Here is a 24,429-nt window from a genome sequence, read left to right on the forward strand (position 1 = left end):
ATAAGTATACATGTAAAGACTCATGCATGCGTAGAACTGTTAAACAGTTTATGAGAATTGATAATACAATGCACAATAAAATGAAAAGCTACTTTGAATAAAAAGAGACACCAAGGTACCCAGTACTGATTCCATAGCGTCATGATGTGAAATCCAGCAATACTATTATATATGCGTGTGAGACTACCATGCTGGTTTGTTTTGGTCTTGTCCTTTCTTGTTTTATTTTCTAACACAAATGGAATTAAAGCTAACATAAATTGTTAGCACGAGAAACACAAACAGCTTTGATGATGACCTGTTTTGTTTTCTTTTTTCCAAAGACACCTAAACTGATGGGGAATGTTTTTCAGTTGGAAAACCCTAAATTTATAGCTAATTTTAAAAACAAATTATTTGCCTCTTTATATAATCTGAAAACATGTAATTGTGTGAAAGGCTGCTCATTAGAAGTGCCAATGTGTAGCAACTTTCTACTCGTTCCTGAATGATACATTGGAGCCACAATTTCAGCAGATGTCTGATGCCCACTTTTACACCTGTGAGGGCCACAAGCATTGGGGACCCAGAAAGACGATGGCTGCCAGACGCCCACACCAGCATCACGGATTAGTGATGAGCACTAAAGATCTCAGGAAGGACTACTCAGTGATGGCTAGGATGGCCGTCCAGGCCAAGGCACACAACAGCAGGGAAAGGTATAACCATACCAGCACCAAGTCAAAGGCAAGGCTGATGGTTCCAAGCAACAACAAATGAACAGTGGCAGAAACTTTATAAGGCATAAAGGTTAAAGATGCATTCAAGGAGGGGTTTGCATTGAAAAGGTTTTCTCCCCTCATGGCTGAAAACAGTTATATTTCTGCCAAAGGCAAGTGTTGTATATTATTTTATAAAAAATTCCTTGAGAATGGCCATGTAGCTCAGTGGTGAGATGCTTGCTTAGCATGCACGAGGCCCTAGTTTCAAGTACTGAAAAAATAAAAAAGATTCCATGATGCCATAAAAATATAGTCATGTAGATTTATTTCTAAAATCAAAATTTGAGAGAATTCAAAGGCGGGGGGAATCACATTTTTCCTAAGTATTGTAAGTTTAAGAATTTCTTGTAATTTCTATAAGCAATTGATACACATAAAAATAAACAAAAATACTATTTATTCTCTTATGATATCAGGGCCTGACCAAATTGCCAATTATTGTTATTTAGCTATTTATTTCTTTGCTTATATGTTTATTTAGGCATATCTTATTCCAGGAAGAATTAGAAGTAGTTTGTTCAAATGACTCAATACAGAAGTGTTTGCATACTACTTTTCTGAGCTACCTACATACAGGCTGAGCAGCCCTCATTCAAAATGCTTGGAACAAGTGTTTCAGATCTAGGATTTTTCCCCAGTTTTGGAATACCATACAAATAATGATATCTCTTAGAGATGGATACCCACGTCTAAACATGAAATTCATTTACGTTTCACATATACCTGATATATGTATTCTGAAGGCAATCACACAATTTTTAGTGTACTTCCATCTCAACTTGAAATGGGACGTGAGGTCAGTGTGGTATTTTCCTTTTGTACTATCAAAAATTTCAGATTTTGAAGTATTTGGGAATTCAGATTTTCAGGATAGAGATGGTCAGCCTTAGCTCTGATGTAGCTTTAATGTATGTAAAATATTAATTAAATAAAAATGCTTATATTACAAAAATATTTTATATAGCCTGTATTTTTAAATAATAGGGAGGTAGTCGCCTAACCCAATGTTTTTGTGGATACTACATCTAATTCATGAGATATTACTTTCCCATTGGTACATTTAAAATGAAAATCATATAGCATCAAGCATCAAAGAGTAGATTTCATTAGCATGCTTAAACATTAAATAACATCAACAGAAATGAAAGTCCTTGGAGTTCCGAGATTAACACACAATACAAAACTAAATTAAGAGATATAAATTATTTTTTGTTCTGTAGGAATTTTAAATAAAAGCATCAGTGCTAATGTGTCATAAACTGTTTTTCATTTCAATTTATTTACATTTTTCCTTTATGCTGTGCTTCCTTTTCATGTCTATAGCACTACACATTCAACTAGTAGCTAAGCATGTGGTGTTAATGGGAAATATTACAGCCAGCTTGAAACTTCTAGGATTGAGTTGGGTGTGGTGGCACACACCTGTTGCAGCTCTTAGAGGCTGAAGCAGGAGGATTGCCTTGAGTTTGTAGCTTGTCTAGGCTACATGATGATTTAAAGGACAGCCTGGACTACGTAATAAGACCCTGTCTCAAAAAAAAAAACACCAAAAAAAGATAAGAAAGAAAAGAAAAAAGCAAAGTAATAAAGCTTCAGTGGTTTCAAATTTCATTCAGAGAAGCAGCCTTGAGGCAAGTAAATTTTTAAAAATGATGAAAAGCAATGGATGAGCTTTTAAAATCACAGAAATAACAAGATGCTTCACTACCGTGCATATTCCCATGGACATCTGAATCTATCCCCACAGGTACTATTTGAAAACTACACTCAGTTTTCTCAGTTTAATGTAAAAACTCCTCCTCATTTCTGTCAAAAGTGTCCATAAAAAGTTGAGACTTCACTTTTTAATACCACAATGGGTTTTGTTTTTGTTTTTGTTTTTGTTTTCCCTGTATGGCTTCTGCAAGAAGGAAAAGTTTACAAATATCTCCCTTGCCCCAATACTTGTGCGATTGCTAGAAGTTATTGTAACTGGATTTGTAAGCTTAGCCAGTTAGCAGCTTGTTGTTAGAAAGCTGAGAAGCAAAGTCACCTTCTTTAGAAGACAAATAACTTTTAATAAGATACTTCTTTCTAACCAAAAAATTCTAGCATATGTAGCTGCTATAAGAAACATTAATATTCTTAAGGTTTCAGATCAATAGTCCTTGAATCTATTACAGAAACACTGTCAAGATTACAAAAAGTATTTTACCATTCCTAGTGAAGATACTTCAGATAAAAACTCAACTTTATGATGACAAGTAAAGAATTAAATTAACTGAAGTATTATGACAAATAATATACAAATATTTTCTACCCTTTCTAATCTTCTCTCAAAGAAGGGCAATGACTAAATCAATGTTTTCTATTTTCTAAAGTCCTTGTGCTAATGGCTTCTTAAAGTTTTCATCAAGTAACAATGAAATCATTTCAACTGTAATTTTAACCAAAACAGAGTGAGAGAATCTATTTCTGCATTAGCAAAGCTCTTTCTTTTATCATGAAACTCAATTGAAAAGGGCATAGTAAAACAACTATTTTTATCTATTTCTGACGAGTGAATAAATTTGTATAACCTTTGAAAAAGAAGTCTGAATATATCAAGAGGCTTATATTAGCCTTCTATTGTTACATTAAACGTTATCCCAAAGCATTACACTGTTTTTAATCACAGTTTTGGCAGGTCAGGTATTTGGAAGAATTTTAACTAAATGGTTTCAGAGTCTCTTGTAAGGTTGTACTGAATACATTGGTCAGGGCTGAATTCATCTGAAGTCTTGTCCGGGAGCCACAGGAACTGCTTCCAAAGAGACTCACTTACCTGAGGTGTGGGCAGCAACCTGGGCAGCTGCCACAAGAGGTCACCACAAGGATCACTCCACAAGGACCTGGAGCAACCATCCAATATGTCAACTGGCCTCCCCAGGACAAGGGTGCCAAAGGAAGGCAAGGAATTGATTGCATGTTTTTTAAGATCCAGTCTCCCAAATCATATACCATTACCCTGCTATCATCTAGTCATTAGGAGTGAGTCAGTAAACCCAACTCACACTCAAGAGGAGGAACATTAAGAGCTATATTTTGAAAACACTAACAAGCTCCTATTATAGCAATCTGTGAAAAAGTGTTACATGAAAAACACACATGGAAAAACATTAAAATGTTAAAAATAACAATCATTAAATGCTAAAACAGGTTGCCATTATCTGTAAATATTAAAAGTTTATATTCTTCACTCTGCTTTAAATATTTCCACAGAAGGGAACATTCACTTTCTGTTGCTCAGCTTGAAGGATATGCACATGCAGCCTGTAGGTAATGTTCTTTTTAAACTTATAAATATGATTATCTTTTATTTAAGATTTCCAGGTACTTAACAGCATAAATTATTTTATTTTAGAATGATTAAATATGGAATTTTTTACATTTATAAAAACTCAGTTCAAAAGGCACAGCTACATAGACATTCCTGTTCATTTCTAGTAACAGGAGAACTCCTACACCCTGCTCTATGCTACGTCTTGCTACGTTACTAAGAATCTTATTTCCTTGCTGAAAGAAGACAAGACACATAATGTGAAGGGCATTTGCAAGCCTGGTCTCTGAGTACAAGCAGGTTCACAGCTGATCCCAGAAAATACTATTTGCAGGCCTCTATACAAACACAGCCTCTATGCCATCACATTGTGACTCCTGCAGATGCCTATTCCTAGCCACTTGCTGAAGACTTGCCAAGTAACAGATCTGTAAGGAACCACTCTCATGAAAACTGTGTGGGAGTCAGCTCAGTTAGTACTCACTTCCCTTGTCCTCCTCCCTCCACCAACTCTGTTCCACCAGGTCCCCACTTAGACACTTGTTACAGGCACTGTCTGTGCTACCCCATGGCATCTGGAATCCTCATTACTAGTTCTGGCATCGTGCCCCAGTTTATAACTGCAACCTTCAAAGAGTCTTTTCAAATTACCAAACCACTTTGGCTACAAGCATGGATAGCTGAGTTCATATCTTACCTGCTCACACCAAACACTCTCACCCTCACAAATGCACCCATACACACACACACACACACACACACACACACACACACACACACACACACAGAGTGGTCTTCAGACAATGACTGATGGAAGTGGGAATATGAAGCTCCAGTTCCTTTTCCTAAGTGAGGTCCAACACTGAAATACTACCTTCTTGGTATCCCTATCCTGTCCTACCTCCTTCTTACCCTTTCCAATTTTCTTGGGAAATCTTGCTTAATAAGCTCTCTGTACAAATTTCTTCTCTCAGCATTTACTTCTGAGAAACTGATGGACACTAAATGGAATTTAGTTGTTGGGAGACCAAAGAATTGCCATGCTGGAAATGCCATAGCCCTATGACCAAGAAATAGTAGAAAATAAAACCCAAAAATACAATATTCATTTAGAACAAAAACAAAAGTAGATCCAAACTTTGCATCTGGTTGAGAAGCCAACTAATTATTTGGAGAGGAAGTAAGCAGAACAAAAGAGGAAGAAATCAGGAGAGTGTAATGAACAGAAATGAAGGTAAGTGTATCAGAAAAAAAAGAGAGTGTCAGCCCTGACTTATACTGCTCAGTCACATGAAAAGAACAGCAGCTGGCTACTGGGTTTGCCCACTGGCATCCTCAGAAAATGGTGAGGAATCGTGAGAGTAAAGCCAGGTTAAAGTGGATTGAAGAATGAGTGGGTATGAAGGAAGAAGAAACAGCTTGGTGTTTGCCCTTAAAGAAGTGCAGAGAAAGAGCAGGAGTATTGATCAGGAATGAGAGACCAGAGAAAATATTTAAGGACCTATTAATATAATGATCAGAACGATTCAGCAGAGAAGGAGAACTAGATGGTGCATAAAAGAGGAAAGAGTACCAAGAAAGAACCAAGGGGGAAGGCAAGAAGGAATGGGATTCAGACGTCTTTTTTTTAGAGGAAAAAAAAAAAACAGGAAAAAAGCATAGAAATAGCACAGAACTTTAAAAAAAAAAGTACGAAATCACTAGTTGATAAATTACATATTGTTATCTTAGAAGTAAGTTGTTCAAGTCACAAAACCAAAGCATAAAAAGTGGGTGATCAGTACAAACCATTCTGTCTGATGAACTAACAAAAACAATATGGTTATCTATCTTACACACTTCAAAATGCATACAGTTAAGTCGGGTTATTTGGTGGTGAAGCACTAGGTTGCTGAAACAGTCATGCTTTGACCTGTATTGTTATATTGTTATGTCCTGTTTTATCTCAATCTCTCCCTTATTCTTTAAAAAAATTATTTAAGTTATTTCTTATGTTTGTTTTAATTAAGGGGAAAAATTTAAAAAATTAGCAGGATATATAATAGTAACTTTTTTTGATTTCCTATTAACTTGTTTTGAAGTCCTGTAATACTCCCACGATCTTGTTTTGACTGATTAGACTCTGTTCCATTCTGTATGATAGTATCAAGTTTGAGGGTATAGGCAACTACTTTGAAGGCAATAAGATTCACTAAGATGCCCATTCTGGTTTGACTATTGTCTTCTTTGGAAGTCCTGTAATGTTTACAATGCCTAAGTTTTATTGGTCTTGTTCTCTACTGTTTTGTCCAACTTTATAATATCTAATGAGATAGACAATTCCTTTTAAGGAAACAAGAGACAACGTTGATAACCATTGTTGATAACCTTGTACTCTGTTCTACACCATGTGCTATGTCTATCCTTAGTTTTGACTGACAGCTTTATTTTGCCATATTTGACTGTATTCTCTCCCCCCGCCCAAAAAAAGTAATAAGCACTAAGGAGTAATAAAATCCAAAATGTGTAAATTTTGTTGTAAAAAAGAGAGGGAAAAAAAAGAGCTCTAAAGGATACAACAGCAAGTGTGTTTAGGGGTGTTAAATAGCTGACCATATTAATATTTTTGGTTGGATCATTGAACACAACTGTTTGCAGCCTCACTGTTTGAATGTCCACTTTGTATTCTTTGATACTGTGATTTGAGCAACTATTTCTAAGATGATAATATGTAATCTATTAACTGGTGATTTCTTACTGTTTTTTTTTTTGTAGTTCTGTATTACTTGTACCCTTACACCGCTTTGTTTTGTTTTGTGTTTTTCTCTTTTTCCTTTTAAATAAAATTTTTTTTAAAATGCATACAGTTATACCCTTTAGAGCACTTTTCTTCCCTTTCATTATTAGAATTTTGGATCTTATTACTCTTTCAGTTATTATTATTATCTTTTATACTAGAGAGATGATATGATATTTACAAATGTGAGCCTGATTTATTTCTCTTATGAGGATAGCCTCAAGTTGCTTTCATTTACATACAAAAGCCTCAATATCGTCATTTTTATAGCTTAATAATATTCCATTGTATAAAAATACCACATCTTTTTCATCCACTCTGCGGGTGATGGGCATTTAGCTTGTTTCCAAGATTTAGATATTACAAATTGTTCTGCTATAAGCATGAGTGCACATATATCATTGAGACATGACCTTTTCAATTTTTCTGGGAAAATACCCAAGAAAGGAATGCCTGGATTGAATGTAACTTCCAATCCTACTTTGCTGAGGAATCTCCATACTGATTTCCACAATGGCATTCATTTTTAAAGATGCTATTGTGAAAGGCGATATTTTGATAATTTCTCTCTCAGTGAATTTTTTGTTTCTGTACAGGAATGTTATTGAATTTTGAGTGTTGACTCTGTATCCAGCTACACAGCTGAATTTGTTTATTACCTCCAGTAGTGTTTTAATGGGGTTTAATGTTTCTGGGCTTTTAATAGTGTTTAATGTTTCTGGGGTATTCTAAATAGAGTATCATGTCATATGCAAATAGTGATAATTTAGCTTCTTCCTTTCCTATCTTTATTCCTTTTATTCCTTTCTCTTGTCTAATTGCTCTGGCTATATTTCCAGAACTATACTGAATAGGAATGGTAATAGTGGACATCCTTGTCTTGTTCCTGATTTTAGAGTGAAGGGTTTCACTTTTTGTCCATTTAGTAAAATGTTGGCTGTTGGTTTGTCATAAATGGCCTTTATGAGATTGAGGGAGATACCATCTATTCCAAGTTTCTGTAGGGTTTTTATCATGAACTGGTGTTGGACTTTATCAAAAGCCTTTTCTGTGTCTATTGAGATGATCAGGTGATTTTTATTTTTAACTCTGTTTATGTGGTGTATTACATTTATTGATTTGCATATTTTAAACTATCCCTGCATTCCTAGAATGAATTCCACTTGGTCATGATGTATAGTTTTCTTGATGATTTGTTGCATTCTATTTGGCAGTATTTTATTGAGAATCTTTGCATCAATGTTCATCAATGAAATTGGCCTATGGTTCTCCTTTTTGGTTGGGTCTTTCTCTGGTTTTGGTATCAGAGTAATACTTGCCTCCAGGAATGAGTTAGGGAGGATTGCTTCCCTTTCAGTTTCATTGAAGAGATTCAGGAGTATTGGCATTAAATCTTCTCTAAATTTTTTGTAGAATTCAGCTATGAATCCATCAAGACCTGGGCTTTTTTTGTTGGAAAGTTTTTAATTATGTTTTCAATTTTAATAGCTGATATTGGGTTATTCAAGTTGTTATAACTTCTTGCTTGAGCTTTGGTAGTTTATACATTTCTAAAAATCTGTCCATTTCCTCTGTGTTTCCACCTTATGTGAGTAGAGATTTTCAAAGTAGGTGTTCGTGATCTTTTGAATTTCCTCTGGATCTGTGGTAATTTCACTCTTCTCAGTCCTTATTGTGTGAATTGGAGTGTTTTCTTTCTTTTTCTTAATAAGTTTGGCTAAAGGTTTATCAATTTTGTTTATTCTCTCAAAAAACCAGCTCTTTGATTCATTAATTCTTTGTATTTTTTTTTTAGTCTCTATTGCATTAATTTCTGCTCTGATCTTTACAGTTTCCTCTCTTCTATAAGCTTTGGGCTTTATTTGCTCTTCTTTTTCTAGAAGCTTGAGATGTAACATTAGTTTGTTTATTTTTGCTCATTCCGCTTTCTTGATATGACAATTTATTTCTATATATTTCCCTCTTAAGACTGCTTTTATTGCATCCCATAGGTTTTGGTATGTTATATCTGCATTTTCATTGAATTGTAGGTATGGCTTAATTTCTTCTTTAATTTCATCTGTAACCCATTGATTGTTCAGGCGGTTGTTATTTAATTTCCATGTATTTATGCAGATTTTGGAAATTCTTTTGCCATTAATTTCCAGTTTCAGTGCACTATTGTCTGATAATATGCATAGGATAATTTCAGTCCCTTTACATTTACTTAAGAATATTTTATGGGCTAATATATGGTCTATTTGGAAAATGTCCCATGCACAGCTGAGAAGAATGTGTATTCTGATGTGGTTGGGTGGAGCACTGTAATTAAACAGCAAATTTCCCAAACATGGAGAAAGATTCCAATATGCAGATAAGTGAGGCATTACTAAGCCCATTTGCTCACAGGTTTGATTCGGTTTTGCTATTGCTTTGCTGACTTTTTGTCTAGTTGATCTATCTCTTTCTGACAATGGTGTATTAAGGTCTCCTATTACAATTGTGTTGTTGCTTATTTGGTTTTTCATATGTATTAGTATTTGTCTTACACAGTTGTCTTCCACAGCGCTCCTATATTTGGTGCATATATGTTTATGATTGTTAGCTCTTCTTCTTGAATTATTCATTTGAAAAGTATGTAGTGACCTTCTTTACCTCTTTTGATCATTTTTGGTTTGAAGTTCACATTGTCTGCAAATAGAATAGCTACCCTTGCCTTTTTCTGGGTTCCTGTTGCATGGAATATTTTCTTGCATCTTTTGACTTTTAATCTATGGGTTTCTCTTTTGAGTCAGATGTGTTTCTTGTATACAGCATATAGTGAGATTCTGTTTCTTGATCCTTTCTTTCAATCTATTTCTTTTAATAGGTGAATTGAGACCATTTACATTGAAGGATATAAGTGATATGTACTGGCTCAACTTTGTCATGATATTTTTCCTACCATTGGTTTTCGGCTTTTCTCCCTTATTTAATTGCTTTCCCTGCCTGGTGGTTTCTTTCTGTTGCTGTTCTAGAAATTGTAGTCATTTTTATCTCTATAGTATGTCTTTCAGTACTCCTTCTAGGGTTGGTTAGGTAGACATGAATTTCTTCAGATATTGTTTGTCATGGAAGTATCTTATTTCTCCATTAAATTTCAAAGGAAGTTTTTCAGGATACATCAGTCTGGGTTGAAAGTTGTTTTCTTTCAGGGCTTTAAATACCTTACTTCAAGCTCATCTTAACTTGAGTTTTGGGCTAAAAAGTCTGCTCTGATTCTATTGGGCTTTGCCTGATAGATGAGTTGTGTCTTTTCTGTAACAGCTTTTAGTATTCTGCTTTTATGCTGTATATCTGGGATCTCAATTATGACATGTCTGGGTGTAGATTTCTGTTGGTTGTGATCATTTGGCATTCTATATGCCTCACTTATCTGCATATCAGAATCTTTCTCCATGTTTGGGAAATTTTCTGCTATTATTTCTGTAAATAGTTTACCAGTGTCATTTGCTTTGACTCCTGCATGTTCATTGACGCCTATTAGTCTTATATAGTTTATCTTGGCATCATCTTGAAGCCGCTGGATTGTCATTTCATGCTGCTTTGCTATTTTTAAAAGTTCTATACTTTCATGATCCCTATCTGAGATCCTATCTTCAAAGGCCAAAATTCTATTCTCAGCTTCATTTAAATGGTTTTTACAGCTTTCAATAGAATTTTTTACTTCTTGGATGTGTCTTTGAATTTGTTTCCTGAATTCTGCTCATTTTCTATATCATTCATTCAAGGTTTCAATCAGTTTCCCATTCTCTTGTACTTTTCTATCTATTTCTTCTCTAGCTATGTTGAGCAACTCCTTTACTCCTAAGGTTGTCATTTCTGTCTTTACATGAGAAACTATTTCTAATTTTATTTCCTCTGTAGCCTCATGGATTTGTTTCGTATTTCACTTGCTATCTTTTCAGAGATTTCAGGTGTATGACTTTTAAAGTCCTCTGTTTCAATGTTATCTGTACTTGCTCCTGATGGACTAGATGTTTGAGCTTGCATTTTGCTTTTTCATTTGTCATTTTCACCTTTCAGGCTAATATTTGGTTTTCCAATCCCACTAGTCTCAACTAGTCTCAACGCTTGGTAGTGCACATCCTACTGTGTGATTGATGTTTGTCCAGTTGCTGGATACCACAATGAAGAGAAGAGCCAGTCACCTGAATTCCTCCTGCAGGGCCTGTTGGGTGAGTCCTATATTCTTACTGGGCTGACTAGCCTAGGAGTTTTAATGTAAATCAGCCTTTAGTTTCCACTGTTACTATGTCTTCAGGTTGTTCCAGGCCAACAGATCTCCCTGTTTATAGTATTTGTCTCAGCCTGGACCCTACTGTGTCACTGGGCATCTCATAAATCCTTTTAATCTTCTCCAGGTTTGGGAAGGCCTTATTGGCACATTCCTAAACCCACCTGATGTTCTGTGTATGGAGGAAGGACTCACTCACACTCTTGCCAAGCTGCCAAGGACCTACAGCTGGAGAGGACTCTGCTACTCCTCCTGTTTACCCCCTGAAGACTTCTATTTTAGGGGTATACTTACCACATGACAGAAGCCTACTGAATGAGGGACAGAAGCCTGTTTGAATGAGGGATTACTAAATCTCCCATCAATCCAGCAAGGTTAATCCACTGCAATTCAATGTTCAGGGAGAAGTGGCAGCTGAAGATTAACAGCAATACTAGGTCCAGGAGGTTGAGGTCTGGTCTGAGGGTGGTAGGAGAGCGGGAGGGAAAGCAGCCTGTCCTCCTAGAGGGAGATCTTGTCTGAGGGTGGTGGGAGGATGGGTCAGGAAGTGGTCTGCCCTCTAAGGTGGAGGTCCAGGGTCCAATGTTTGTGTGAGGGCAGGTGGAAGTGGCCTGCCTTCCCAGACAAATGTCTTAAACTTTATTTTTCCCTCCCCAAGAATCTAGTTCCTAGAACGGTAATGTTTGTCCTCTCCAACAGCCCACCTCTAACCCTTCCCTTGGGATAGGAAAATGAACAAATTTTTCACAAATTACTGAAACTCACATTCCCCAAACAACAAACTGAAAGACCCTCATAAGCCATACAAAAAATCATGATAGTACACACACACACACACACACACACACACACACACACACACACAGAGCGAGTTTTCATGCCCTGTGTGGTCCTGAATAATGGACACAGCAGGTGGGGGAAGGGAAGCTTGATATTTACAAAGCAAATTCCTCTTTTGCTGTATGGCCTTCTGTGGGTTCCACACTAGTACACTGCTCAAACATTTCAAAGAGAACTTGCTGTAAAGAATGTAGTGAGCCGACCAGTAATCCACCCCAGAATATACAGAAGCTACTCTCTGACCAGGCTACTCCCAGACAAGACAACTTATAGAGCCACTAGCCCTGGGGGGTTTCTCCACAACATATGAGTCTTCTAACTGGTGATTTCTCTAAGCTCTCCGTAAGTCTGACCTAGAGTTTTTCTTGGAGCCACGCTGCCATCTGAATTTCTTCTAAAATCCTTCTTAGTGCCTCCTCTTCTGTTTAAACTTGTAGCATGGCCTGATGCTTTCTCTAACTGCTTCTGAAAGTTTTTCCTTTATCTTTCCCACATATATCTTGCAATGAATTTCTTTAACTTGTAACTGTCCTGAAATTTGTTTTCTGGAGAATGCAAACTGATACAAAGTGCTCTCCCTCTGGAGATACAGAACATGCCCCAAGACTGAGGCCTTGTTAGTTTTCCAGTTTCCAGTTTCCAGTTTTGATTTTACATGTATAGCACTTTTTCAGCCAGAGACTTGGCATTTTTAGAGATGTAAATCAAATTTTTGTACTTTTGAGCAGTAGATGATTAATCCTTTGTTATTACTGATAGCTTTACTAGTTTCATAAGTGATTATTATAACCTCTGAAAGTTCTGGCACCAGCTCACATCTATCTGCTCCTGATTGAATAAGTGTATTCAATAGATTGTTATTCTTCATGTTTGCTCTTCTTCAACAAAGAAATCACAGTGCACAGTTGCCAAATGAATAGACTGAAATAATGTCATGATACGAATACAGAAAAGAATGCCACCCAGGCATTCTGTATCAATTGGTTTCTTGATTACAAGCTGTAGCTACCGTTAAGCAGTAGGAAATTTATCAACATCAAATGGAGAAAAGTGAAATGACAGAATCAACAGGAGTTCAGTACCAAGCTTGCAAATGGATTGAAAAGACCAAAAGCATCTTCTGAGGGCCAAGAAGCAGGAAATAGGACTCAGCAGTCATTTCATGGTGAGAAAATTCTGGGCAGAACTATAGCACAATTGCTGCAAAAAGTCCTTGTCACCAAGGCTGATATTTGTGTGCTGGTTGTCCTCAAGACCAGCCTCTGCCATCTATCTTCCCAAGAGCAAAGAGGAAAAAAGATCCAGGAACATCACCTTTAAGTGGTAAGAGGCCGGCTGTCTCTACCACCAATGTCATGAACAAAGAGAGAAGAAATTCCTTCAAAGGAAATAAAAAAGATATTATGTAGGTGGTAAGAACTAGGAAAATGTGAGATTTTAAAATATAAATTCCACCACATATTTCTAGATCTAAAACCAACCCCTCCAATTATTTGAAAACTCTGGGAAGTTTGTTGAAAGGAAGTATTGGAGCAGAGGTTCTCAATCACGGCTGATACAAGAGCCACCTGTGGAGTTTCTATGAATTGTAACACTCACAGCAAAATACAGTTGGATGTGAGAAGAATTTAGTTGGCAGGAATCAGTAATCAACACCTTTTAAAGGTCCCCATTAATGCTGATGTCTAGCCAAAACTGAGCACAGCTGTAGTAGCAGACAGTCCCATATATAAAATGGACAAACCAGAGATCTCCATTTGGGTAGGAACATACATTGGTACCTCTTCCATTCCTGACAGTCCCTAAGGCATCTCTAAGGAATTTTACTATACTAGCATTTAAAATGATTGTACTTATATATTTGCTGACTCCTCTGTTTTTCTCTTGCTCCAAATCCAACCTGTCAGGTTGTCTCCTTTTACAAAAGATAATCAGAATCTCATCACCTCTTTCCACCTCTTCTGATGCCATTCTGGTCCAATTCATCATCACCTTTTACTTAGTTTGTTTCAATAGTTTCAATAACTGATCTTCCTGCTTCTGTGCTCACCTCCTACAATCAGTTCTTGACAAAGCATCAAGAATGAGACTAAGCAGGCTGTGTTACTCCTCTGCTATGAATGAATGAAAGAAGAAAAGAACAAATAAACTAATGGATGAATGAAGTTAAACACTTCTGCCCTAAATCACAGTCTTGCAATGCACAAACTATTTACTAACAACAAAACCAAACCCATGCAAGTGATAAATTAAGTCCCTTTAGGTATAAAGTTACAGAATCAAACCAGACATTTCAGATAGATAGATATAGATAGTTATAAATGTACATTTATATCAGTTAGAATATTGTGAAAACTCATAAATCATAATCACATGACAAATATAATAAGGATTATTGAGAAAATTGCAGATACTAGCAGATATGAATTTGCCATTTATAGTCTGTTTCAAAGATACTATGTTTCACATCACTGTTATCTTAGTGATTAAACAATAGTACTATAAAGTCAAAATTATTCACTTGATAAAGGTAGTGACAATAAGGAAATGAATAACAAAACATTTTACCCGGCTTTGAAATACATTATATAACTTTTTTGCAGCCATTCTTAGTTCTACTGACTTTAAACCAGTATTGAAGGAAGTTTGCATGTACCTGTTTATGGAAGGGAAATATGTTCTAGAATTTGTCCCTGCTTATTCACAAAGTAGATAATCACAGGGGAAAAATTCAGCCTTAGCCTTCTTCAAACAGTAACTCAAATGTTCTGTGGATACAATTGATAATAGAGGACAAAGAACAGGGCTGTGGTGCTCTGACACATTTAAAGCCGGGCAAAGAAATTCCCAGGAAATTCCTAACCCACTGCTACACTTATTCTGAATCAAGGTCAAATCCAGGAAGGAGTAAACACTTCAAAAACTCTTAATACTTCCTCAAATTTATTTCTGAGGGGAAAAAAATTGAACTTTATCTAGACTTCACCCTCAAATCTAAGAACAACCTCTTATTATGTAAAAGATGGTCCAGTATGTGTGAGTTCTGATCAGGTCCATGGTAAGAACTGCTGCAGCCAGCATTGTTTGTGATGAACTGATTTGGGAATCAGTCAAAACTAGGATAAGTCTCTGTGTCTGGAATGTTTCTGGGCCTGTCCTGGTCTCAATCCCTAATCTAAACAGTCCCATTCATTTAATAGCTTTGGTGGATCTGCCTTTGCTAATTTTCCACTCTCTCTAACATGGCTAGAGGCAGACAACTGAATGTTGTTTGTAAGAATCTGGGTGATGGGACACAGAATCCATCTCTATTGACTCAGTTAAACCTCTCAAAATCTTAAAGCAGACTTGCTCTAATGGGGCAAAAGCTCTCCTCAGCAGCAAGCTTTCAGATACAGATCTCTCTGAAAGTCAAAAGAGTGACTCATATCAAGTAGTCATCTTAAAGGAATCAAGTCATGAATCAATTTGCAATCAATTTTCTATGAATCAGACATCTGCCTTGTTTAATGCAATGAATCATGTGGATCCAGGAAAATAAAATGGAAAATTAAAAAAGAGTAAATCACACTACCATAAAAGCATGGGGAAAACGATCATCACTGAGTTAGATTTTGTAATTGAAATGAGCAAGTTTGTTGCCATGGAGGTGTTATGTGGGAAAGAAACTCACCTGAACCCAGTGTCCCCGTCATTGCCTGAACACATCACCCAAGGGTTACCTGCTCAGCAGAGCTAACCAAGCCCTCTTGTGCTTATAATAATGCATGGGAATAATAAAACTGACCTATACCTTATAATAACAAAAAATATGTTTCTTAAGCATAAAGGAAACAGAAATCTCAACCTTATTCTCCTAAATTTTCTGTTTTACCCAGTGGGATAAGAAAATAACGTAACGCCCTCTAAATTGGGCCATCCCAATTTCTCCGACTTACTTTTACATACATGGTAAAAACTCTGTACTCCTTCAGCAAATATTTATAAGCATATACAATGTACCATGTACTTTGAGCAAATTTATAATTAGAGATGTTTCTTTGAAATTTGTTTTTGCCATGTTCCTTTGGTTTAAAAACATATTTGCAACAATTCTTTAAACTTACGTTTAGTGTTTTGTAAAATAATTTTCCCATGGCTGAATTCTCTATCTTTAGGTCAGCTAGAGTTCACCTTTGAGCCTTTTTTTTTCAGGGAAATTTTCCTTGAATAAAGTTTTTATACCAAATATTTGTCCCATCTGTCCCTACGATCTATGCCCTTCAAAATTGTAGTATTGTTGAAAGCTATCAGAGGAAAATACGATTCCCCCTCCCTTAACATTTATAGGCCACCTGATTTTCTTCCTGGATGCTTTTGGATAATATTGAACTTTTAAAATATGGCAGGATATAGTGTACCTGAATGTTTTCATTAACATATATAAGTGCTGCACAGTTTCTGTATGCAGTCTCACGTCTCCCACACCTAAGGTAAGTTCCTGCTGTTATATATTTGAATGTCACTGTCATGTTTTTGCTCTGCTTTTCTTTTTTAGAAGCCTCAATTAACTGTTTAATCACTACTCACAGCTCCTAAACTGTTTGCGATTATTTTTAACTTCATCCTTTTTTCTCTTCGTCCCGAAGAGTATGTGTTCTCCATTTTCCTGCTTCAGAATCTTTTCATCAGCTCCTCTGGTTTTCCTCCTGTTCATCCTAGAATAACGCAAGACTTATACTTCCTTATTGTTTCCTCCACAAACTGAAAGGCTGGGTTCACTTATTTCTGACTGTCCCTGGAATACTCCTCCTGGATTGTGACACAGAGGCTGGTTGATGTAAATGTCTATTTCCTATTCAGCCCGAAGTAAACGGTGTGCCAAGGGCATTCCTAGCAGAAAAATGACTTTACACAGCCTCTCCCCAGTGTCAGCAAAGCCACACATGAGAAGCTTTCTGCTTCTGCTTGCTCTCTGCCAAGCCTCCGTGCCACATCACAGCTGTACTGCTGCCCACTGTTTCGTGGTCCTCTGCCAGCCAAATCAGGCGCAAGTCTTACTGCTCTGTTGAATGCCGTCCATGGAGCTGCTTGCTGTTTGGGGCTAGCTGCCTGCCAGTGGTGCTAACTTCAGCTGTCTAGGATGCTGCAGTGGGTCCGAAACCCATCACGTGTTCTATCTGATCTGCTACCCACCTTCTACATTTTTAAGCATTTTAAACAGACTACGGTATTAACAAGGTCTCTCAAGCCTCCTCCATTGACTGCATACAAATGCAGCTTCCCTTGTCAGGCCTTTGATTTTAACCCTTAAGGAACCTCCCCAAACCCTGGAGGTTCCCTTTGTCACCAACCAATTCCAATACACCGCTGCAAAATGAAATCCTGCATTATGCACCTTAATCTTCTATCCACTGTATTTAAAAACCACCTATCACCTTGAGACCATTGCCTCATCTTGCAATCGTATTGGTACACTCTTTTGGTACACTTGGATGGTCTCACTTCAGAACATGTGATGAAGCTAGAAAGTAGCCATGTCTCTTTTTTTTAACCCAGTCTTCTCTCTTCCTCTTTACTCCTAAACCTCATGAGATGTCCTCATTTAGGCAGCCATGAAACAGATGCTCAGGTTTACCTCTCCCAGGGTGCACAGACACAGACAATCCTTTGAAATAAGATTTTCACCTTAGAGCTTGCCAAGGGCCTGACACAAAGACTAATTCATGATATCTGTGTGTGAGAGAGATCGCTGAGAGAACTACACGGCACCTATGCAGCTGCCTTCCCACCAGCATCCTCTGCCTACCTAGAACATCCTCTAATACATTCCCAGTGCTTGAGTCTCCCCACCCCACCACACTTTGGCAATTTTTCGAGTCTTGCAGGCTCCCCACTTGCTTGCCCAGTCTTGCAAGCTCTCTGCTGCTGATCTTTCACTTTGGATCACTGGACAAGGACTGGGCACGTCAGATCTTCCCTGCTTCCCACCCTGCCCTCCTATGGCCTGCAGCCAGGCTCCAGTCATGCTTTGCTCTATTTCCTCTGCTATGAGCCAGCACCTCTCACTCCTAAGCCCAGTCTGGAAACATGCAGAGCTCTGGCATCCCCAGTTTCCTAGGAGAGGAAGAAAAATACAGATGGAAAAATGAGGCCCTAGAAAAAGCAGGATGTACCATGAATATGGGATGTGCCAGGCCATGGCAGCTCAAGTCTAAAATACAGCAAAGTCATCTAAGGGTGTGACCTTGTGGATGACATTTTTAAGTCTCCATTTCTAAACTATAAAAATGCTATGATTTGGCCGGAGATTTAGCTCAGCAGTGTAAGCACCTGCTTGGCAAGCGTGAGGTCATAAGTTCAATCCCTGGCACAAAAAAAAATTTTAAAAAGTGAATATAAAATAAAAATACATTTCCCTGGCAAAGGTCTTTTGCAAATATTGAATGAGGTAAGTATAAGTTAGATGCTAAGCACAATGCTTAGGACTTTGTAAGCTGTCATAAACATTAACTACACTAGTATTATAAAAGTGGGAGAGCTAAGAATTGGATTCTTCTTTTTCTCTTTATTTCACTTTTAATAGCACATAATTATAGAAAGGGTATGATGGTAGGAAGAAATGGTCACTAGTTTTTGACTAAATATAGAAAAGATTGATTAAGAGCTAACTAGAATTCAGAAAAATGCTATTTGCCCTAGAGAGTAATAACAATAGTTAGCAATTTATATCAGACTCTGTTTTATTAGCTTTCACTGACAAGGGGCTCTAACAAAAATACTACTAACCATAGGTGAGCTGAAACGTACTATATTGGCCTTTGTTGTAATAAACAAATATGGCTTAAAATAAACCCAGTGACTTTCTCTGTGGATTCACGATAGTACTTGGCTAAAAGTATTCTGGGTAGGATTTTCCCCTCTTGCAGGTAAGTTCTGGAATCATAGCACAGAGTCCATTGTGCAATTTCTCAAGGGCTTTCTAGGAAGCTGAATGTGAGCTAAATAGCCAATAGCATTTGTGATAATAGTCTCCACAAGGGTTAGTTCAGGATCTTTCTTACAGTAACTAACTGCTTTAGAGAGCATGGTCCAGAGACAGACTTGCAAAGCAGCCCACTGCACACAGGCCGAGGTCCATCAGCTAATTAATTATGTGTGCTTCAGTGGAACTGTCTTAGCACTTCCAGTTCTTCTCAGTGACATATCTGGAGTGTTCAATTTCATTTGATGGGTAAATTGGCCAAAGTATTTACTCTAAGCCATGATCTTCATGGATTTTGACAGACTGTCTTTTGAGAGTTTCCAGCAGATGCTTACACAGGAGAGGAGATGTGTTTTTGCTCTGATGATATGTTTATCTCACATTTTGCAAGATTTTAAGGCATGCTTCCAGATTTTCTGACAAAGACATAAACTCAGAGAGCAGCTAGAGCTCTGAACGAATCCAGATAATCTATTTAAAAAGAAAGAGAGATGAAATAAAGAGAGATACACAGGGAGAGAGAGAGACTGGGAGAGACAGAGAGAGAGGAAGGAAGAAAGGGAGGGAAGGAGAGAGGGAAATCGTACTTATGGCTCCTCTGGGTTTACCAGTGGTAGTTTGCACTTCACTGTTGCAAGGTTCAGCTGGGTATAATTTTATCCTGCTCATCCTGACAATGTCCCTGAAAAGACGTAAAATCCATGGCAAATTGAACATTAGGCAAACAAACCTAATCTGGATGAGAAAATAACTGCTCTGGACCAGGGACTGTGATAAATACTTCACATTCATGATTTCATTTGATTCGCATTACAGTCATGTCACATGGGTACTATTCTACCCATTTAAAGATGAGAAAACTAAGACTCCAAAGGAATAAATAATTTGCTCAAGCCCAAACTGCAAGCTTGAGGAGAAAAAGGACTTTCCCACATTCCCTGATTCTACAACCCAAGCTGCCTGCTAACCAGAGCACAATGTTTGCCTCCCTCACGCCGCCACCCTCCCACCCCCACCCCACCCCACCTTTCTTTTTTCCTGATTCACGAACATGCCAAAACAAATCCCATGCTAGGATCTTTGCCAGCCTTCTACTTCAGCTGTGAGCATTCTTCCCATGGGTGACTTCTTATCAGTCACAGCTTAATATGAAGGTTCGCTAGTTGGAGAGGGCTTCTCTGTCACAGTCACTGTCAGAGTCATCTCAATCAAAAGACAAGAAAACTGGCTAAGAATATCCCTTAAGGCTTTCCAGCCTGCTCCGTGCATGAGTGGAAACTGCTGCCTGTACAAGAATGATAAACACCCAAGAGCAGGCTTTCAAGATCTATTAGTGTAAGGTTTCACTGGTATCCTCAAGAACCTGGTAAGTGCCCTCTTTACACCATGCTAGCCACAAGGTAAACACAGCATGAAATCCAGGGCCTTTCTCCATGGGCTCACAATAACACACTGCCAAAAGTATTTGGGGTGGGATTTTTTCCACTTGCAAGTAAGTTCTGGAATCTCTATGCAATTAATATGCAATATTGCAGTGGCTTCCAGGAAAGCTGAGTGCAGGCTGAAGAGGTGGTATTTTTGTGATGGCCTCTATGTAAGGGCTACTCCAGGTTCTTTCCCAGAGTAGCAAATTTCATTAGAGTGCTTAGTCCAGAGACAGACTTGCAAGGCAGCCCACAGCACACGTGTCAAGGTTCATCAGGTAATTAATTATGTGTGCTCCAGTGGAACTGTCTTAGCACTTTGAGACTGAATTCCTCTCCCATGTTTTTTTTCCCCCTCCTGGCCCAGGGCCAGCTGCTAGAAATACCTGGAGCAGCTTGCTGCCTTGTACACACCTGATGTGATAAACCAGCTCTACCAAGAACAGAACACTTCACAGATTTCACAGATATTTCCAGAAAACATCTTCGTATCCCATTGGCTGAAAATAGACCAAGTGCTCATTCCTGAACCAATCACTATTGACAAGAAAATATGATGCACTGATTGGATTAGGCTCAGATTTTTTTTAGACCAATCACTGATGATAAAGATAGTGTTACTAGGACTGGCTTGACATTAACCAAAGTCAGTATAAAAGCCAGTCACTCACCTTTCCCTGAGACATATACACACTTCAAAAGTGCTTTTTTAAGATAGAAACAATGGAAGAGTAAATGCCTTTATGCCATGAAGCCTCTGCTGAACTTAAGGATGTTGAAGATTTTCCTAGATCTTTGATATTCTTATTTCTTTTCTTTTCTATTTTTTTATTTTATTGAAAAAAGATAAAACAATTACATGACAAACTATTATACGAATAACAATAGTTCATAAACTACATATTGTCATCTTCAAAGTAGTTACTCAGAGTAGAATATATGAGCATAAAAATTTCCAATTCATATTAGGATGAACTTTCTTGACAATGAACTAAGAGACACTAATAGAACAATAACCTTGCATTTTTCTCTCTTCTCCCTACTTTCCCGTCCACTCACCCAACTCCCAGTTCCTTTTTCCTTTTAAACAATTGCATCCCATTTCATTGTATCTACTGCAGACCTTATCTACTCTTTCAATTTCTTACAGCAGGGAGACAATACTGTGTTTACACATTTGAGTCTGATTTATTTCACTAATGAGTATGATCTCAAGTTGTACCCATTTACCTATAAAAGTCTCAGGTTTATGTTCCTTTATGGCTGAGAATTATTCCATTGTATAAAATGCCACATTTTTCTAATCTATTCCTTGGCTGATGGGCATTTGGGTAGTTTCCAAGATTTAGCTGTTTACATAATGAGTGTCTAAAAATATGAGTGCACATATATTGCTGTGGTATCAGGTTTTTAATTCTTCTGGGAAGATACTCAGAAGGGGAACAGCTGTGTTCAATGAGACTTTTATACCTAGATACTTGTTTTGCTTTGTTTTGGTACCTTATGCCGCTAAGATAAAACCCTGGCCCTAAACCTGGAGTTTTGAGATATCTCCATATTGATTTTCACAGCGCTTGCATCAGTCTTCATTTTTACCAACAGTGAAGGATTCCTTTTTCCCACCACAATTGGTTATTGGTTGGTTACTTGGTAATAGCCATTCTTTCTGGGGTGAGAAAGAATCTCAGTGTTGTTTTAATTTGCATCTCTCAAATGACCAATGGCACTGAACATTTTTAATATATTGATTTGTCATTTGTATTTCTTCATGTGAGAAGTGTGTATTTATCTCAGATGCCCATTTGTGGGTTGAGTCTTTGAATCTGGAGATCTGAGTTTTTTTTCAATTCTATGTAAGTTTTAGATAAAAATCTTTTGTTGAAGAGACAATTGACTAAAATTTTTTCCCACTCTATGGGTTGTCTATTCACTCTGTTGGTGATTTCTTGGGATGTGCAAAAGCTTTTAGTAAGATGAGATTCCTATGGTTGATTATTTGAAGTATTTCCCATGCACTTCGGGTTTTGTTAATGAACTTTCTGCCTTCATATATGTCCTCAAGATTTCAACCTACTTTCTCTTTCAATAAACTAAGCATTTCAATTTTAATATTTAGATCTTTGATCCATTTTGACTTTAGTTTAATGGATGGAGATAGACATGGGTCAAGCTTTAGTCTTCAGCATATAGAGAACCAGTTTTTCCAGCACCATTTATTAAAAAGGCTATCTTTCTTCCAGTGAATGTGTTTGGCCCTTTTGTAAAGAGAAAATGACTAAGTGTGTCTGGAGTTGAGTCTGTATCTTCTAATCAGTTCCACTGATCCTCTGGTCTGCTTTTGTGCCATATTATGCTGATTTTATCACAGTAGCTTTGTAGTATGATTTCAGGTCAGGAATTGTGGTGCCTCCTGTTTGCTTCTGTTGCTCAGGATTATCTTTGCTATTCTAGGTCACTTCTGGTTCCAAATGAATTTTAAGAATGTTTTCTGTAGTTCTGTGAAATACTTCACATACGTTAATGGTATTTTGATAGGGATTGCATTAAATCTGTATAACAATTTTGATAGTATAGCCATTTTCACAAAATTGGTTCTTCCTATCTACAAGCAAGGAATATCTTTCCATTTTCTGATATCCTTTTATATTTCCTTTTACAAAGTACAGCAATTTTCCACATACAGATGTTTTACCTCCTTTATTTGATTCCAAGTATTTCAATTTTTGAGGCTATTGTAAAAGGTATTTTCTGTGTTGATATTTGTAAGTTTTTGCAGTAGGTAGCTGTATCACGTGTATCAAGGCCTTTCTAGGAAAACTCTTCTGTGTGTGGGAAGTTCTTGGTTTGTGTCTGTGTCAAGATTCTACTTTACCAATTAATTAAGAATGGAATGTTGGTATTTGTTTGGCTCAGTCTCCAGTCCTTTAGTGCTGGGCTGTGGTTGAGGTTATTATACTAGTGCTTCCCAGTATTGTTAAGGAAGGGAGAACGACTGATTGCAACCTATATGAAATCCACCTAAAGTAGTATAATTAGCAATAACAACAGTTTCAAACACAATTTAGAAACTGATGGACTGTGGTAACTATTAATTTTGTAAAGCAAATCTACACTTACATAACAAACTAATCATAAATTAGGAACTTGCATGCAAAGTGTTTTCTTTTGGTAGAGTGGTTTTACCATGTGGTGGGAAAATTTAAGAAGCACAGTATATAAAACAAAGATAACTGAAAAGAAAGTAAATGCAAGGCTGGAAGACAAAAGATGATCACACAAGCTCTAGGAAACTAGAGAAAAGGGCAGGAAAAAAAGAATGAAGAAGTAAACAAGGAATTATCTGAATTTGGTCTCTGGGTTTGGAGGAAAGGATTATTTTTCTGTGGCTAGAGTTCTCCCAGGTCATTTTAAAAAGAAGGAAAAAAGATAAGGAGAAAAGAAAAGAAAAAAGTAAAAGAAAGAAAGAATAAAAACAAAAAGAAAAGGGAGTGGCCCCACCCACTTGCTTCTTTTCTGTGTGTCTTTGTCCTTAAGCCCAATGCTGGCTCACCCAATTGACTACCTGTTGGTTTATATTATTGCTTTGGCCTTTTCCATCCCACTAGTCCTGCTTGTCTATCATGTGTGCTCCAGTTGGGGTTCTACTGTGTGGCTAGCATTCCCCCAGTTGCTTGGTCCTACTGACTGGGGAGGCAGCCAGCCACTTAGATTCTTCCCAAGCAGGATGCCAGGTCCTGCAATGTAGAGGGAGAGGCCAATCACCTGGATTCCTCTAGCTGAGCCGGTTGTTGGGCCCTAAATTCTTCCCAGGCTTGATGATCTGATTTCTAATAGCAAACACTACAACTTCTCAGGACCTCTTACCTCCACCTTACTCAGTGTCTCCATGTCTTGGTTTTATGTACCTAATGGCATTTTTCACTTATACAATTTTTGATTATTTATTAGTTTGTTTTCTCCACTAGGAAATAATTCCAAAAGAAGATTGTCTGTTTTTTCTGTCTCATGTGCCACTGTAACCCTCATCTACAAACTAATACCTAGAATACAGCAGATGACAAAAGAACATTTGTTGAGAGGATGTGTGAAGGAGTAACTCAAAGAATAATGA

General features: G+C 37.4%; 1 pseudogene; it reads left to right on the forward strand.

The window, feature by feature from the left end:
* Positions 1-576: 576 nt before the first annotated feature.
* Positions 577-24,429, forward strand: part of LOC100716229 (transformer-2 protein homolog beta-like) — a 28,105-nt pseudogene continuing 4,252 nt past the window's right edge.

The sequence above is a fragment of the Cavia porcellus genome, unplaced genomic scaffold (genome assembly GCF_034190915.1).
Source record: "Cavia porcellus strain 051 isolate PalLab524CR breed Dunkin Hartley unplaced genomic scaffold, mCavPor4.1 scaffold_10, whole genome shotgun sequence".
NCBI lineage: Eukaryota > Metazoa > Chordata > Mammalia > Rodentia > Caviidae > Cavia > Cavia porcellus.